General features: G+C 49.5%; 1 pseudogene; it reads left to right on the forward strand.

Annotated features, from left to right (window-relative positions):
* The first annotated feature begins 7,855 nt into the window (after nt 1–7,855).
* On the forward strand, nt 7,856–9,005 carry LOC109028430 (double homeobox protein A-like; annotated as a pseudogene).
* Nucleotides 9,006–12,243: the final 3,238 nt, after the last annotated feature.

Consider the following 12,243-nt stretch of genomic DNA (forward strand, 5'->3'; position numbering starts at 1 on the left):
TATTTGTCCATCTGCCCTGGGCTCAGCTTCCACACTCCGAGTCACTCACATCCCTCCACCCTAGCCGGAGCTCACCTGTGTGCCCACATGACCAAGACCACACGGACCCCAAATGTACAGTTTCAACTCTCAACACTTCACTGTCACACTCACGTGTGTACACACATGATTTCTAAATTCCACAGCCACATGGATGCTCACAGGCTCACACCTTTGCACACACACAGGCTCACTCACAGACCTACAGGGGGCCCAGATCCCGGTCATTCCCCACAGGTCTTAATAAGGGTTCTGGGAGGGAAACTTGTTTCCTGTGTAAGGCAGGGTGGGAGTGTGTGTGTGTGTGTGGGGGGGAACGAGAGTGAGTGTGAGAGTGCATGTATGTTAGTGTGGGTGTGTATGTGTGTAAGGAGCAGGAGTGACTGGGTCCTGAGTTTAGGGAGTAGGGAAGAGAAAGGAGAGATGGAGACAAGCGTGGACCAAGAGACACTCACAGCTGACATCCTGGAAGGGAAGCCAGGCTGAGATAAGAGCAAGGCAAAGAAATAGACACCGACAAGGATCAAGCCAGGGCAGGGTAGGGACTGGGGACAGATCCCGCCCCCATGAGAAGCTGGCACATTGTCGCTCAGGTGGCCTGTGACAGCAGCGCCATCTCCAGCTGGAGCCTCCCCTCTCTGGATATTGTCATTGTAACTTTGCTTTGCTACTTGGGCAGCCAGGAGTGGTGACAGGCAGGGAATATGGTGCCCAGGGCAGCTAGCCATGCCACTCCAGTCCGGCTGCCAACCCACCTGTCACTGCCCATCTCATCACCTGTGGGGATGGGGGTGGGTGCAGATGAAACCAGCGATCAGCTTGGCTACCCTTGCCTCCTAGTGCCACAGTGGAGGCTAGGGGAGCAACCGGCCTTCCTCCCCAAAAGGTGGTCAGGGTTAACCGCACTTTGCCCAGGTCACTGAAGCCTGTAGCTGAGCTTGGGGAGAATGGGCCGTCTCTGCTCCCAGGCACCCAGGAACTACTGGAGAGAGACAGGAACCAGCCTATGAGACAGGGGCTTAAGGAGGAGGTTGGAGAAGACACGCGTTTGGCATAAACCGGGGGCCCCTCTCTGCGCTCACCGAGCCGGCGGCCTGGGCGGTGCTGAGCCTGCCCCTGGCGGCGTTCGCCTGGGACAGCGCCTGAGCGGTGGCCGATCCCACCTGGATGTCCCGGGTCGGCTCCCACCCCATGCCGTCCCCGGCCGCAGTGGGGAGAGGCTCGCGCTGGTCCTTGCCATACTTGGCTGCTGCCGGGCTCGGGGTCCCGCGTCGCACACGCCCCATCAGCCCTGGCCACCGCTCCTGAGGGAACGCCCCGGGGAGCCGTTCCGGGCCCCGACGGCTGCGGGCCCCGGAGCCAAGAGAAGAAGCAGGTCCCAGGGCCGACTCCGCAGCAGCATCTCCAGCTTTGTCCGGGAAGCAGAGGCCGCCGCCGGCCACAGTCGTGGGCGAGAAGAAGGGCGCGAGGCGGCCGGGGCTCCTGCCGGGCACCCCAAGTGCACGCCGGGCTTCTCCATGACAGCTGCGGCCCGGGCTGCCTGGGGCCTGGGACTCCGGCGCGGTCCGGCCGCTAGAAAGGCAGGCGCTGCCCCAGTGGGGAAGGGTCAAGGCTGCGGCTCCGGCCACCGGGTGGGGGCACAGAAACGACCCCGGCGCCGTCTGAGCGCCCAGCTCCGTTCCTGCCGCGGCCAAGAGACACCCGAGAGCGCCGGCGGCTGGGGGACCACAGGGCCCTGGAACTCACCAGGCGGCCTCGCGGCGCAAAAGCGGGCGGAGCCAGAGACGGGGCTCGGCTAGGCGGCCACGCTCCCTCCCCGGAGGGCGGCGGGACTCGGATTTCGCCGCTGGTTTTAAAATTGTGCCTGCGGAGCCCAGGACGCTGGGAGGAGCGTTCTGCGCCCTTCCGGTCGCGTCTCCGCACTAAACCGACTTCCAGAGCCGCCTCTGTTCCCTGTAGGGGCGGAGGGGCGGGCACCGAAGTCCCACCAAGTCGCAGGTCCTCAGCCTGGGGCATGCTTGCTATGCTCCGGATGCAGGGGGGTACTCTGCCTCTCTGCTCCCTGGGGGCCGAGGCCTGCGCTGCAGGCTGAAGCTGCGGCTCCAAGGCTTCCAGGAGCCCCGGCCCCGCCGTCGGTGGAGAAACGCTGGGGGCTTCGAGGTCGCGGCTTCCGGAAATCCGGTTACTGAGCGGAGTTGGGGGTCAGGTTCCAAAGGGATAGCGCCCTGGGTTGTAATCACCATCCGGCCCGCCGCTCCTGCAGCCGCGAGTCTACCGCGGAGTTGTTGGGTGGATCAAGCGGGTGAGGCGCGGGCAGGCAGCGGCTCCGCCTCGTAATCCTCCTCCGACCGGTGCCCAGGGGCTGGCCCCACCTTTCCTTCGGTCACCCACCAACGCCGCTCCCTCGATCGCCAGCACCCCTCCAGGCCCAGTTCGCTTCAGAGGCGCGAGACCCGGAAAACAAGGAAGAAGCGAGCTCAGCCTCAATCCCCGTCCCCACCCCACTTTCGGGGCCGCTGCGCTGGAGAATTGAAGGGGGCGGACCCTGGATTAAAGCCGCTCCCTTCCCAGCCTCGCTCCTCTTTCCTTCTGTCCGTGATGATTTCTTTATTGTCAGGCGAGAGCCAGGCTCCCCGCGCTCACGGGACCGGGCGGTTGGGAGCGGGTTCTGGAGCTCACGCCTGGCGTCGGCGGAGGTGACCCCAGCGCCCTCGCCCGTGCAGGGGAAACAGCTGGTTCCCGCCCGGATGGAGAAACCTGGACTGCGTGGGCTCGGGCGCCTGGCAGGCATGCGGGGCCTCTAAGGCTTGGCCACTGTCACGGGTCCTGTGGTTGTTGCTTCCCCCCTCGCCACGCCCTTCTCCTGGGACGGAGATTCATTCCCTGGTGGGTGTCGGGGACCTGGGCGCAGATTCATTCCCTGGCGGGTGTCGGGGACCTGGCGCTCTTGCAGGGACGCCCCCCGGAGTCTGATACGTGGACTTTAAGATCAGACGCTTCGGGGCCGGGCTGGGAAAAACTGGCGGAAAATATTACAACTCTACTCTCAATGCCAGGCTGTTGTAGAAGCTCCTGGGACAAGCCGTGAAGTCTCCGCAGGAGGCTTCAGCGATATACTAGGCGGCTGCTCAGCTCGCCAAGGTCTTTTCCATTGACTCACAAGCGCCGCCTGGAGGAAGAGGCCGCGCTGGACGCGCCGGCGGCGCCTTTGCCTGGGGGAGCGCAGCCCGGAGCTGTGGCGTGGCCGCGCTGGGAGCGGCGTGTCGGAGGCTGGGCCTGGGGACCCGAGGTTGGGCGGGGCGCAGGAGGTGGGCTCAGGGCTCTCCAGAGCACTCCCCTGAGCTGACCCGCAGGACTGCCGGGCCAGTAGGCACGGGGCCCGCGCGGTGACCTGCGGCCCCGAGGCTGGAGCAGCCACTGCAAACGCCGCGCTGGCCCCAAACACTGCGTCCTTGAAATGTTTTAATTAAGAATAATTAATAGGGCCGGGAGTGGAGGCTCAAGCCTGAATCCCCAGCACCTGGCGAGGCCGAGGAGGGAGGATCCCTTGAGCCCAGAGGTTCAAGACTAGCCTGGGCAACACAGTCAGACTCCATCCCTACAAAACAAACAAACGAAAATAAAACAAACAAAATGAAATTAGCCGGGCGTGGTGGCGCGGGCCTGTGGTCCCAGCTCCTCGGGAGGCTGAGGCAGGAAGATGGCTTGCGACCGCACCACTGCACTCCAGCCTGGGAGACAGAGCAAGACCCTGTCTCGAAAAATGTGTATGTCTGGGTAAATGTATAGATTTTAAAACTATTTTGAAGGCGGCCTTTTTAACTTTAAACTGACCACTCTGGAGGAGACGCCTGACCCAGAGCGCTTTCCCTAAAGTTCGGTGCCCAAAGTGCACCTTCCCCTGGTTGGGGTCTCTGCCTTCCGCCAAGCCTTGCCTCTTGCAGAGGTGGGCTCCATTGTGTCTCCCGCTCCGCCCCAACTGGAGAACAGTGTAAAGAATTGTTGTCCGGGCGCGGGACCTCATGCCTGTAATCCCAGCACTTTGGGTGGCTGAGGCGGGCAGATCGCTTGAGGTCAGGAGGTCGACACCAACCTGCCTAAACATGGTGAAACCCCGTCTCTACTAAAACTACAAAAATTAGCCGGGCGTAGTGGCGGGCGCCTGTAATCCCAGCTACTCAGGAGTCTGAGGCAGCAGAATTGCTTGAATCCGGGAGGCGGAGGTTGTAGTGAGCCGAGATCGCGCCACCGCACTCCAGCCGGGGCAACAAGAGTGAGACCGCGTCTTAAAAAAAAAAAGAAAAAAAAAAAGAATTGTCAACCAGAGGGAGCGGCAATTCAGAAGCACGCTGAAGCCAAGTCCTCAAGACTAGAAAGCATGAAGCAGGGGAGGCGTTTTGAAAGCGTAAGGACAAAAGACCATGGGCCTGGATGACTGATTCCGGGATCAGCATCGTAATTTGTTGAGAAGGAGGCCGTGCTGTGCTGCCAGTTATTAATGGGTTTAATCGGTTGATACACAGCCCTACTGGCCTAACCAGTAGCCCAGGGCCCGAGAGGATTTGCAGGTCGTGTCAGAATTTGATTGAAGTTCCTTCCACTTGGCATAAGGAGACACCATCAGCCTGATTGAGAGGGTCATGGTGAGATGGAGCCCGCCAAGGTGGCAGCGCTGAGCTGACCACGCCACGGACCATAGAGTGGGAGCCTTTCCTGCCCCCTTAACCGCAGCTAACATCAAAAGCACTGGTATGGGCTGTCTAACTGGAACCTGAGTTGGTCTTTGTAATTACGATTCTTTTGGGTTTATTTTGCCAGTTCATTATCCAGCCCTCTGAAATCAGGCCTCCCAAATTTAGCAGGTGCTGGGGAGGACCCCAGGGAGTGGCTTGTGGGGGCTAGCTGGTGAAACTGCCCTTTCCTTTCTGTTCTATGAGTGTGATGGTGTTTGAGAAATATGGGGCTTTGGTTCAGGCGCACTTCACATGTGCAAAGATGGAGAAAGCACTCACCTACACATTTAGGCTCAGAATATTGATTGAAACATTTTGAAATATCAAAAATAAAATGTTATTTTTAAAGTTTCTCTGAGATTTCGCTTAAGTTTTGGTAGATATTCTTAAATTTTAGTGACCTCAGTTTGGGAATTCAGTAAGCCAAATATTGTATCCTTATTATTAGTTATATAGAACTATGCCTTAGACTTTGTTAGAAACTTCTGCTTCAGCTTGACTGACTCATTTTCCATTTCTGGTTGTACAAAATGAACTGACACTTTAATGCTGTGGCCACCTTTAAATAAAGTACAATGTGACAAAAAAATACAAATGTTTTCAGAGATAAATGCATTCTTTGACATCTGAGGTTACAGCAAATCTATTCTTCGCCTGCTTGCTTGTTCAGAGTTGTAACATTTGCTTTGGTGTAAAGCTGAAGACACAAATTGGTAACCAGTGGAATTATATGGCCTCAGACTTATTTATTCTCATCATTTGTTTCGCTCATATGCAAATTTATTCTGTACCAGGAAATGTCAATTTAATTATATTCTACAGTACACAGTGAATCATGTAAAGTTAGTCAAGTTGTAAATACGCTAGAACCATATAAGCTCACAAAAATATATCAGCGCATGATGGGTAAGTGACCTTCCCCTGAGAAAGCGTTATCTGTTTAACTTGCATGATCTCACCCTTTAGTGTTTACTTCTTTAGTCTACATTTGTTTCTCAGTTTTAAGTATAATCATGATATGAAGAGACAAGTGAAATCACCACAATTTTGTTTCCAAAATGTGAGACCATGCAAATACTGAAATGAGATTGAATATCCAAAATATCAAACCACAATTATGGCTTCGCTTTACTTTTTGCCTGTTTAAGTGACATGTGGCCTGCAATAGTTGGTAGGTATTCCTACCACAACCTTGCTTAGAATAGTGGTTGGCTAAATATAAACTTTAGAGATGAAAGTGGTTCTATACCCAGATTTCAGTGTGACTGCTATGTCCACTTTACTTTCTTTAAAATACATATTTTTTTACTTTTCATTTTCTTTTTCTTCTTGGTTGACTTATTTTGGCTTAGGGATTTTTTTTTCCCCTTATGATCTCAAGAAATTTTTCTCATTTAAAAAGACATAATCGTGCCAGGTGTGGTGGCTCACGCTTGTAATCCCAGCACTTTGGGAGGCTGAGGTGGGTGGATCACCTGAGGTCAGCAGTTTGAGACCAGCCCGGCCAAAGTGATGAAACCTCGTGTCTACTAAAAATACAAAAAATAGCTGGGCGTGGTGGCAGGTGCCTGTAATCCCAGCTACTCAGGAGGCTGAGGCAGGAGAATTGCTTGAACCCAGGAGGCAGAGGTTGCAGTGAGCTGAGATCACACCATTGGACTCCAGCTGGGTGACAAGAGCGAAACTCTGTCTCAAAAAAAAAAAATTGTAACTTTTCCCATATAAAAAAAATAACACGAGATCTGGAATACAGAGAGAAGCATAAAGCTTTGCAGGTCATAGATGTAATCTTCCAGGAAAAATTTCTTTCAGATGTGACCAGAATTGGAAACATATTCCCTGCCGTCAGATAGCACTGGCTTAGGAGATGAATGAGGAGGAGTCTGCAGGCTACCTCGAGGATAAGAAGGAGGCAAAAGGCAAGCACAGGGGCAGCATGCACTCAGACTAGGGCTACTCCTTACTGGGCAAGTTTCAGAAACTCACTGACAGAGCTAGAAGCTCCCATAGAGATGAATGCCCACATTTTCCAGATGGGAGAACTGACGCTTAGAAAGGCTGAATGACTTGTCTAAGACTTTGGGGCCAGAACAGGGATCTTATTCCAGTATTTCTTGCATGAAACCATTCTACTTTCCACATTTCTAATTTATAACTTTTTAAAGGTCATTTTAAAAAGGAAATAACATAAACATCAAGTCTGGAGGCTAGTGGTGGGATTATTCGCATTTATTTTTCCACTTGACTTGACATTTCAGGGCAATAGTGATGCTTAAGTAAAACCGAAATTATCCTGGGAATATAAAAAATAATATATCTGTTTACATTTTGGTGTGGGATGAGTAGAATCTTGTTTTCAAATTCCTTGTTTGAAAGGCTATTAAGAAGAATACATCCTCACTTAACAGTTTTCTAATTCCTTGGTGGTATCCTCTGTCCTTTGGTAACATGTGAAAGTAGAGCACACTTTTCTATTTTTGTTCCTGCCGCACCCCTCATAAGGTGAAGCACGCATAGAGCACTCCCAGGGTCAGTGTGAGCCCAGCACCGGCTCAGGCTGCCGATGCTCCAGAGTCGGATTCCACCTTCCACTCAAATGGCAGCCACAGGTAGACGTGTCCATCACAACCAACTCCATGCGTTCATAATCTCTGTTTATTCTACAAGTGGTTTCCACACGAAAAATGGCACAATGTTTCTCCGAGGATAACTACATAAAAATCAGCATACTTAAATTCACAGCAAATATTCAGACAATTGATGAAAACACTTACCCAAACAGTAATTGTAGACTATGCCTTCTGAATATATTTTTCATAAACTTGCAGTAAGGAATCCTCACAGGCACTGAACAATTCAAAAAATGCAAAGCTGTTTGTTAGAATACTGGTGATTTCGGGTAGAAACTCATGCATATCCTGGTAAGGGTTGAAGTTGTACAGGTGTTTTCATTTGTCAAAGCCCAGAAAACCATAAGCTTTAAATTTGTAAATTATGTTGTATTATATGCAACCTTTCTTTTTAAAAATGAGCTGTAAGTGGTCTCCCAGACAGTAGCTCAGCCTCCAGGACTCTCTTCCAGCATGGCCAAAGACACCTCTTCACACAAGATGGTAGCAGCAAATCATAGGTTCAATCACACCAAATTCACAGAAGATCAATTGAAAATCCTCATCAATACCTTCAATCAAAAATCTTACCCAGGTTATGCTACGAAACAAAAACTTGCTTTAGAAATCAATACAGAAGAGTCCAGAATGCTTGTTTAATGCTTCTAGGACTTTTCAGTGGATTAGTCTAAATGATAAGTGTATTTTTTAAATTTTTAATAAAAATTTATAATTTTTAAGTAAACCTTTTTGTTAACAGTCTTGATTAGAGGATTTTAATTATGCTTAGAGATAATACATCTGTATCTTCTTCTATTTCATTTGAAAAGTACCACTTTTCAATGTCACACCCATAATGAGGCAGAGTCTAGCTCTGTTGCCCAGGCTGGAGTGCAGTGGCGTGATCTCAGCTCACTGCAATCTCCAACTCCCAGGTTCAAGCAATTCCCTACCTCAGCCTCCGGAGTACCTGGGATTACAGGCACACACCACCACACCTGGCTATTTTTTTGTATTTTTAGTAGAGATGGAGTTTCACCATCTTGGCCAGGCTGGTCTTGAACTCCTGACCTCATGATCCACCCACCTCCATCTCCATCTCCCAAAGTGCTGGAGTGCTGGGATTACAGGCATGAGCCACTGCGCCTGGCCTTTTTTTTTTTTTTTTTTTTTGAGACAGAGTCTTGCTCTGTCACCCAGAATTGAAGAGCTAGGCACAGATTCCAGAAAAGAGCAGAACCTGACTTTAGATTCAAGCCACAGCCATGGGCAAGATCAACCTGGTGTGGAATTTCAAAGTAGAGAAGCCAGACGGTGTCATACCACCTATAGCGCCTCTCAATTACACACTCTCATCAAGGCATTTATGATAAACCCATACCCTGGGATTGATTCCAGAGAACAACTTGCTGAAGAAATTGGTGCTCCAGAGTCAAGAGTCCAAATTTGGTTCCAAAATCAAAGATCTATATTTCATCTCCACAGAAAAAGAGAAACTGTTGTTGTGTTCTTAGAACAAGAAGACCAGAGGCAAGATTTCTGAGGGACTTCAAGGTACAGAAAACACACAAAATGGCACCAACCTCACTAGCACTCTCATTTCTCTAGAGCCAGAACATGGTGAACACAGTCAAGTTCAGTGTATTTGATATTATCAACTTAGGCCCCAACTCTCTCTCACAGTCTTCCTGGGAATCTATCCTTTTGCTGAAAGTGCAAGTTAAGCCTTCTGAAGATGGTAAAGAACTTGGCCAGGTGTGGTGGCTCACGCTTGTAATCTCAGCACTTTGGGAGGCTGAGGCAGGAAGATTGCTTGAGCCCAGGAGTTTGAAACCAGTCTGGGCAGCAGAGTAAGACCCTGTCTCTATTATAAAAAACAAAATAAATAAAAAGGACTGTAGGAGGCCGAGACAGGTATAGGAGGCACCACACTACCCTATTGACACAGCCTGGATCCAGAGTTTGGCAGAACTTGAGACAATGAAAATAAACTTAGTAATAATCATTTTTCAATCATCGCAGTAATTATTGATTTGGACAAAAATCAGTTAACCTCAAAACCTTAAAGTGACGCTGCTCTGCTTATGGAGTAGCCTTTCTTTTATTCCTTTAGTTTCTTAATAAATTTTCTTTCACTTAAAAAAAAACCTTGTAGTTTGACAAAGAATGAGATATATACCTCATCTCAAAGAATTTTCTCACACACACTTATTAATTACAAAAGGAAAATGCGTAATTTTGCAGTGGAGAAATATGGCCAACTCCACCTTAACCAAGTGGCTGGTAGTCACTGCACCAGTAACGGCACAAACCAATGTGAGATGCTTCCTGATACAATACACTAAAAAGGGCACAGTCTCTTCTGCATGTTGCTGACAAAAAGTGGGTAAGCTGAAACTGAAACTAATAATTAGGCAATGTCAAGCAAACACGAATTCAGGTTGACAGTCTGCAAAGTAACATCCATGTACTCTTCAGCAATGGATTGATCCTAGCTACTCAGGAATCTGAGGCGGGAGGATTGTTTGAGGCCAGGAGTTCCAGATCAGCTTGGGCAACATGATGAGACCCCACCTCTACAAACATCTTTTTAAAAATGAGCCGGGCAGGGAGCGGTGGCTCACGCCTGTAATCCCAGCACTTTGGGAGGCCGAGGTGGGCGGATTACGAGGTCAGGAGCTCAAGACTGTCCTGGTTAACACGGTGAAATGCTGTCTCTACTAAAAATACAAAAAATTAGCCGGGCATGGTGGCGGGCGCCTGTAGTCCCAGCTACTCGGGAGGCTGAGGCAGGAGAACGGCGTGAACCCAGGAGGCGGAGCTTGCAGTGAGCCGAGATCGCGCCACTGCACTCCAGCCTGGGCGACAGAGCGAGACTCTGTCTCAAAAACAAAACAAAACAAAACAAAAACCAGGTGTGGTAGCGTGCATCTGCAGCCTCAGCTACTCAGAAGCCTGAGGCAAGAGGATAGTTTGGACACAGGAGATCGAGGCTGCAGTGAGCTATGATCGTACTACTGCACTCCAGCCTGGGCGACACAGCACTTTTCTGTTTCCAAACAACAACAAGAAAACAAAAAAATGGATAGAATAATGGCAATAAAATGGAGAAAAAGTAGGCTGACTCAGGAAATGCTTAGAAAGTGCAGCCATACCTCAAAGATATTGTGGATTTGGTTCCAGACCATCAAAATAAAGCAAATATTGCTATAAAGCGAGTCAAACAAATTGTTTTGTTTCCTTGTGAATATAAAGTTATATTTACTGGGTGTGATGGCTCATGCCTATAATCCCAGTACTTTAGGAGATGGAGGCGGGAGGATCACTTGAGATGGAGGTTGCAGTGAGCCGAGATCACGCGACTGCCCTCCAGCCTGGGCGACAGAGTGAGATTCAGTCTCAAAAAAAAAAAAAAAAAAAAAAAAAAAAAATTAGCCAGGCGTGGTGGTAAGCGCCTGTAATTCCATTTACTAAGGAGGCTGAGGCAGAGAATTGCTTCAACCTGGGAGGCGGAGGTTGCAGTGAGCCGAGATCAGGCCACTGCACTCCAGCCTGGGCAACAGAGCGAGACTGGGTCTTAAAAAAAAAAAAAAGGCCGGGCGCAGTGGCTCATGCCCATAATCCCAGCACTTTGGGAGACCGAGGCAGGTGGATCACAAGGTCAGGAGTTCAAGACCAGCCTGGCCAAGATGGTGAAACTCCATCTCTACTAAAGTTACAAAAAATAGCCAGGTGTGGTGGCATGTGCCTGTAATCCCAGCTACTCTGGAAGCTGAGGTAGGGAATTGTTTGAACCTGGGAGTTGGAGGTTGCAGTGAGCTGAGATCACACCACTGCACTCCAGCCTGGGCGACAGAGCTAGACTCTGCCTCATTATGGGTGTGACATTGAAAAGTGGTACTTTTCAAATGAAATAGAAGAAGATACAGATGTATTATCTCTAAGCATAATTAAAATCCTCTAACCAAGACTGTTAACAAAAAGGTTTACTTAAAAATTATAATTTTTTATTAAAAAATGCACTTATCTTTTAGACTAATCCACTGAAAAGTCCTAGAAGCATTAAACAAAACAGAAGCAGAAAGCTCCTTGGTGCCATAACTTTGGATTCTCCATATCATCACTCACTAAAAGGAACCAAAGCTATTTGGAGAAATGGCTGCTTTCTGGCTGCAGGCAGGCAATGTACAAAATCAGTCTAGAGCATCTTGTCATACTGGAAAGCAAGGGCACTTTTATACCCCCCAGGATCATGTCCATAGGATCCGAGAGGCAACTTGAAGGAGGTCCCACTATCCAAACATGAACTAATATAAGCATCAATAATAATGATGACCACAAGCCAGGCATGGTGGTTCACACCTGTAAGCCCAACACTTTGGGAAGCTAAAACAGATGGATTGCTTTAGCCCAGATGTTCAAGACAAGGCTGGGCAACATGGTAAAACCCTCTGTCTGCCAAAAATAGAAAACAAAAAAATTAGGCAGGCATGGTAGCATGTGCCTGTAGTCCCAGCTACTTGAGAGGCTGAGGTGGCAGGGTCACCTAAGCCCAGGAGTCTGAGGCTGCAGTGAGCTTTGATCATGCCTCTGCAGTCCAGCCTGGGCCGTAAAGCAAGATTCATCTCAAAAAAACCCAAACAAACAAAAATAATGATGATGATGATGATGATGATGATGATGATGATGACTGCAATGAGCAGGTGCACACCTGATGTTTAAATCATCAAGCTTATAATGATATTAAAGCATGCAGTCAATAGAATAAATACATCATCCAGATATTGGAATTAGCATTAAAAGACTGCAGTACTCCCCCTTTATCTGTGGGGCATACTTTGGAAGACCTCCGTGGATCTCTT

This window comes from Gorilla gorilla, chromosome 8, assembly GCF_029281585.2.
Source record: "Gorilla gorilla gorilla isolate KB3781 chromosome 8, NHGRI_mGorGor1-v2.1_pri, whole genome shotgun sequence".
Classification (NCBI taxonomy): domain Eukaryota; kingdom Metazoa; phylum Chordata; class Mammalia; order Primates; family Hominidae; genus Gorilla; species Gorilla gorilla.